The sequence below is a fragment of the Octodon degus genome, unplaced genomic scaffold (assembly GCF_000260255.1).
Source record: "Octodon degus isolate 3935 unplaced genomic scaffold, OctDeg1.0 scaffold00226, whole genome shotgun sequence".
In the NCBI taxonomy this organism is placed as follows: domain Eukaryota; kingdom Metazoa; phylum Chordata; class Mammalia; order Rodentia; family Octodontidae; genus Octodon; species Octodon degus.
In genome coordinates this window covers 37,958-44,615 of record NW_004524802.1, presented here as the reverse complement: position 1 = coordinate 44,615, position 6,658 = coordinate 37,958, and positions in this window count along the sequence as shown.

Here is a 6,658-nt window from a genome sequence, read left to right as displayed (position 1 = left end):
CGGTTCAATCCCCCAGCACCGCATGCCAGCCAGCCCCGCCCCCTGGTGGGCTGAGCTGGCCACACACACACACACACACACACACACAAAATAAATAAATAAATAAACATAAAAAAAAAAGAAAATGACCCATGTGCAGCTGAAAAAAATATGTATTCAGCTGTGGTTGGGTGGAACACTCTGTATATGTCTATCAAGTCCATTTGTTCAAAGCTCTGGTTCAGATCTGCTACTTCTTTGCTAATTTTTTGTCTGGTTGACCTATCTTTTTGGAATAAGGAGGTGTTAAGGTCTTCTGTTAAGATTATGGTATTGGATATTAGATTTTTCATGTCTATTAAGGTTTGTCTTATATAGTTGGGTGTTCCCGTGTTTGATGCATACATATTTATGAGTGTTATCTCTTCTTCTTGAATTTTTCCCCTAATCAGTATATAGTGGCCTTCTTTATTTCATTTGATCATTCTTGGTTTGAAGTTGAGAGTGTCTGAGAACAGGATTGCTACCTCTGCTTTTTTCTGAGGTGCTGCGGCATGTAGTATTGTTTTCCATCCTTTGACTTTCAGCCTATGAGTTTCTTTATGAGTTAAGTGTGTTTCTTGTATATAGCATATTGTTGGGTTTTGTTTCCTAATCCACTGTGCCAGTCTATTTCTCTTAATTGGTGAACTGAGTCCATCTACATTGATGGTTATAATTGAGATGTGTTGACTTACGATTGACATGTTATTTACCTGTTTTTTAACTCCTGTTTCTCCTGTGTTTAATTGTTGGCCCTATTTAGTAGGTTCCTTCTGTTCTCGTTGGTGGAGTTCTGATCATTTTGATCTGTGTCTAGAACATCTTTCAGTAGTCTGTGTAGGGTTGGCTTTGTCATCATGAAATTCTTTACTTGTTCTTTGTCATGGAAGTATTCCACTTCTCCATCAAATGTGAAAGAGAGTTGTGCAGGGTATAGTAGTCTGGGCTGGAATTTGTTTTCATAGAGGACTTGAAGTACTCTGCTCCATGCTCTTCTTGCCTTCATGGTTTGTGAAGAGAAGTCGGCCGTAATTCTGATGGGTTTTCTTTTGAATGTGATTTGCTTTTTTTCTCTGGTGCCTTTCAGTATGATATTCTTTTTTTTTTTTTTTGGCAGAACCAGGGATTGAACTCAGGCCCTTGTGCTTGCCAGGGAAGTGCTTTTTCCACTGAGCCATCTCCCCAGCCCCTCAATGTCTTCTTTAGAGGCAGTTATTAATTCTTTTACTGCAGTTTTTTTCAGATTGGGTTTCCTCCATATGTTTCTGTATTTGCTTCTTTACTTCAGATGCTATGAATTCAGAGATTTCTTTTTTTGTTCCAGAAATTAATTCTGCTCTGAGTTTCTCTATATCTTTCTGCTGTTTTTTTTTTTCTTCCAGTGCTATTAATTCATACATTTCAGCTGAGCTAGTGTCCTCTGCATTTGTTCTGTGTGGGCTTGAGGCCCAAGATTGCATTTTGTTCCTTGTCTTTATCATTTTGTATAGCACTGACCTCTGATCTTTGGTGTAGAGTTTTGGTGCAGTTATATCCTTATCATCTAATGAAATTCAGGTACCGATATACCAAGTTCTAGTTTATGCAGTTGTGCCTGGCTTGGGTCTGGCTACTGTGCTCAGCTCCTTATTGCTGTTGCCCTTGGAGGTGGGCCTGCTGTGCCCCTCTGGCAAGATGTTCTGTTCCTGGATTAGCTGTGTGGTTTTGACCCTAGTCTCACAGCAGGGACTTTAGCTGAAGGGTTTCACCCCAGGCCTGTATGCCAGGCCTGGGCTGGGTCTGGAGGGGTATGGGGAGGGCTTGTGGGAGAGCACAGAAGCTCTCCCACACAGTCACTGGGCCTAGGCTTTGGCGGGTCTGCAGGACTCCCAAGAGCGCGGCGGAAGTTCTCACTCACAGGGTGGGCTGTGCTGGCTCTGGATGGGCTGGGGAGGTCCAGAGAATGTGGGGAAAGGCCTCTCTCACGTGGCGGCGGGTGCAAGACAAAACATAAGCTCTTCCACACACTCGCAGGGCCTGGGGTTGGTCGGATCGCTACTGGGGATTGAACTGTGGTCCCTGTGCTTACCTAAGCAGGCAGTCTAGTCTGTGGAGCTATCTCACTGGCCCCTGTTTTTGTTTTCTTGATCACAGCAATGTTGTAAAACCCACCTTGATGAAGAGATATAATCAAAAGGAAAAGTGTAGGGGCTGGGGAGATGGCTCAGTAGAATAAGCACTTTCCTGGCAAGCACAAGGGTCTGAGTTCAATCCCCAGTTCCGCCAAAAAAAAAAAAAAAAAAAAAAAAAGATGCACCTCAGTGTTGTAACTCTTTTTTTTTTTCAAGTCATAGAGTTTCTTTTTTTTTTAAATTTAATTTATTTATGTGTGTGTGTGTGTGTGCGCATGTGGCCAGCTCAGTCCAGCAGGGGACGGGCTGGCTGGCATGTGGTGCAGGGGGATTGAACCGTGGTCCCTGTGCTTTCGCTAAGCTTGTTCTAAGTAGGTGCTTTAGACCACTGAGCCATCTCACCAGCCCTCAATGTTGGAACTCCGAGCTCTCTTGAACTATAGTGTTTGACAGGCTGCATACCCCTGTTATTTCTTAAAGTGTTAAATATCTTGCAGTGACAGTTGCGAACTCGCTGTGGCACCCTGGGGTGCCTTGGCACACAGTTTGGGACCTACAGCTGTTTCTTCCATGAAGCATTATATCTTAAAGGTCTGCCTCTCCGCTGGGTACAGCTCTTTCTTCTCCCAGTTAGTGCACATTAGCCCTTGTCCAGCAGGATGCACACTCAGCTGGCTGCTTCCCACAATTGGACACCTGAGCTGCCTCTAAGTTTTTGCAAAGCACAGAAGGCCCTGACAGACAGATAAGCAGAATCAGAGGTACAGAGTCCACTCTGGTCAGCGAAAGTACTTGCTGCCAGTGACCACTGGCTCCTAGGTCAGTTACCTTTTGTCCTGTTCCACTTTTTCCTACTGCTGCTGCTTTGCCACTGACTGGGTGTGGAGTGGTTGCTCCGCTTTACATTTCTCTGACTGCTGCATTTGAGCACTGTTATGGTTTGTGTCTAGTTGTCCCTCATGCAGTCGTGGGGCAGACTTCTAGAGTTTATGATTGGCTCACGATCCACTGGGATTATAGGTGTGAGTATTACACCCAGCCTGGGGCAGAGAGCCTCAATGCAATCTAAGGGAGACAGACTTGCCCCCTGCAACCCTTGTTGCTGCTGCTCCTCCCGTTCACTCTCTGCTCTTTGCTGCTGCCATGAAAGGCTGCCCTCTGCCATGTGCTGCTCTGCCTTGGAGCTAGCTGAGTATGCACTGAAACCTCTAGTAACTGCAAGCTAAATAAACCTTTCCTTCCCCAATTTTAAGTGTCAGGTATTTGTCCCAGCAATGAGAGAAGACTAACTGGGACAGCACTGTCTCATGCACTTGCTTCCCTTTTATATTTTTTTAATTTTTTTTATTTGTGTGTGTGTGTGTGTGTGTGTGTGTGTGTGTGTGTGTGTATCCAGCTCAGCCCACCAGGGGGCGGGGCTCGCTGGCATGTGGTGCTGGGGGATTGAACTGTGGTCCCTGTGCTTTGCTAAGCTTGTTCTGAGTAGGTGCTTTAGACCACTGAGCCATCTCACCAGCCCTGCTTCCCTTTTTTTGAGTGGTGGTGGTGGTGGTGGTACTGGGAATTGAACTCAGGACCCTGTGCTTGCCAGGCAAGTGCTTGTGCTGATGAGCTATAGCCCTAGCCCCTACTTGCTTCCTTTGGGCAGGGGGGTTCCTCTGCAAATGCCTGGGCAGATCCTTTGATCATTTTCTTGGTGGGTGACTTGCTGTCTTCTAAACCTCAACTTTCAGAATTCCTCAAAATCCAAGATATGAATCCCTGGATAGTTTCATCTTTTCCCATTCTGTTGTGTAGTTTCCCAGTAATTTTTAGTTTTGTTCTAATCACATTCTTCTTTTTCTGCTTCTTTATGTGAACATACCTCTGAGGTCTTCCTCAAGACAGAAGAAGGGAGCCTCATTCTGTGGTACAGCCATCTGTCATGGCACCCAGGTCCTCATCTGTGTTGGGCAAGAGCTCTGCCATGGAGTCCACCCCATGCCAGTCCCTGTCTGTCCATGTTGTCTGCCATTACGTGGGTCTTCTTCCCAGGTAGTGTCAGTGAAACCAGCCTCTCTCTATACAATAAAAAGAATAACCTTTATTCTTTCCTCACTGATCACATTTGTGCCAGGGTCTTACCAGCCTCCTTCTGGCCCTGTGGTCTCTCCTAGCCCCAGTGTCTTTGTCACTTGTGCATTGTCCGAGCTTACTAGGCAGTGGAGCCCTAGGAGCCACACAGGAAAGTGTCCTTGCTTGACCCTGCTGTGGAGTGGTATTGTAGCTGTGTGACCAGCCTTGGCCATCTTGCTGGTCCTGGCTGGTCCTGGGCTGTGGGATGGTGACTTCTAGTTGTCGTTGGCAGGCATCTTCTTTCTTCCTGAAGAGGGGTGTTTGCTGTATGTTTTGGTACATGCCTTGATCCAGGAGGAAAATGTCTTTCCACTCTTATTTTTCTGGAATTTCTTAGAATTATAAATGTCAAATGCTCCTTCTTAAGACAATTTTTCTATTTTTTCCCTTACTGTAATGAATTGTGTTCATTGTATTTATCCACTTTAAGGTGTCACCCTGTACCACTAGAATAAACTATTTGAGAATGAAGTTACAGTTTTTAAATACCTAGTTTGTTTCAGCTAATTATAGATACAATGAGCTAAACATCTGTTTGTTTGAACAGTTGTTTGCTTATACGAGAATTTTTTTTCTTTTTCTCTTTTTTTCTTTCTTTCTTTCTTTCTTTCTTTCTCTTTTCTTTTCTTTTCTTTTCTTTTCTTTTCTTTTTTTTTTTTTTTTTGGTACCGGGGATCGAACTCAGGACCTTGCCCTTGCCAGACACCTCTGCTGCTGTCTCCCCAGCTTCCTGAGGACCTGTCATTTGCCAGGCAGGCACTGTGCCACAGTTACATCCCTACCTCTAAATTTTATTTATAGAGATAAAGGGAGATGTAAGAACAGAGGGAAGAGATTAAAAAAAGAATTAAGAACTGTTACATACATGTTTATATCTATATTCACAGTACAATGGGCCTATAATTTTATTTCTTTTTTATATTCTTTGTATTTCTTTTATCAGTTTTGGGATCAGGTTTACACTGACCTCACTGAATCCTTCACAATCCAACATAGAGCTCTGGATTGTGAATGTGGTAACATAGCCCTCTAATCCCAGCACTCCAGAGGCTGAGGGAGGAGGATTGTGAGTTTGAGGTCAGCCTGGGTTACATGCAACACCCTGTCTCAAAACACCTAAAATATAAATCTTGTGTTTTAACAAGGTCTGGAGTTTGATCCCTGGCCTCACATGCCACACTAGCCCCAGAACTGGGCATGGTGGTGCATGCCTGCAATCCTAGTACTCCTAGTACTCAGGAGGTTGAAACGGGTGGATCCTTGCAAGTTCAAAACTGGGCCAGGGACTACAAAAAGTGAGCATAGGGCCAGCCTGAACTGCATAGCAAGACCCTGTCTCAAAAATCAAATCAAATCAAATCCTGTGTTTTAGCTTAGCATAGTGAGTGCACACTTGTAATTCTGGTTATATAGGAAGCTGAGGCAGGAGACAAGTTCAAGACCAGTCCGGGCAGCTTAGCAAGACCTTAAAAGAAGGGCTGGGAACAGCAAACAGTGACATATGCCTGTGATCCTCACACTTGGGGAAACTGAAGCAAGAAGACTGCAACTTGGAGCCAGCCTGGGCAACTTAGCAACTCCTGTGTCCAAACAACCCAATGAAGCCAAAGCAAAAACTGGGGGTCTAGCTTAGTGGTCGAGTGCCCTAGTAACCCCTCCTGGTGGGCCAGCTGCCCATGTCCTCTGCTGCTCCTCTTCTGGTCTGAGTCTTGTTTTCTTGTGGCTCACTATCTGCATGGTGCCCCCAAACATGGAGGTGTGGCTTCATCTTGTTTCTAAACTTGGACCTATAATCAGCTGTGTCTGACTTCTTACTTCTTCCTTCAATATTGAATTTGTGAGCTTCGTGCCTGTTGTTCACTTGTTTTCATGCTATACAGCATGCACTGTTTTAATATCTTCCTGTATTAGTACATCCTATTGTTGGTAGGCACAACTGTTTTCTGGTTTGGACTGTGACAGATGGTACTCTGTCCCTGATGTGGCCTCCTGGATTCTAGTCACTCCAGGGACCTCTGTATCACCTCACTGGCTTCTGTTTGTATTTCCCAGGAGCCAAGGGTGCCAAACATCTTGGTGGCTACTGGAGAAACACCTGTCTTCGTCTTTCCCCTGGGGTCTTCTCACTGTGTGTGGCTTGGATGAGAGCCTTTGTAGATCATATGTATGTAGGCAGTGACCCCTCTCTGAAATAGGCTTTATTGTCCTTCCTGTGGCATCTTCAGATGAACTGAAGCTTTTAATTTCCATGCAATCCAATTCTCAATCTCCTTTCATCGTTCTCAGTTTTTTTATTTTTTTAATTTTTAATTTTTTATTTGTGTGTGTGTGTGTGTGTGTGTGTGTGTGTGTGTGTGTGTGGCCAGCTCAGCTCACCAGGGGGCGGGGCTGGCTGGCATGTGGTGCTGGGG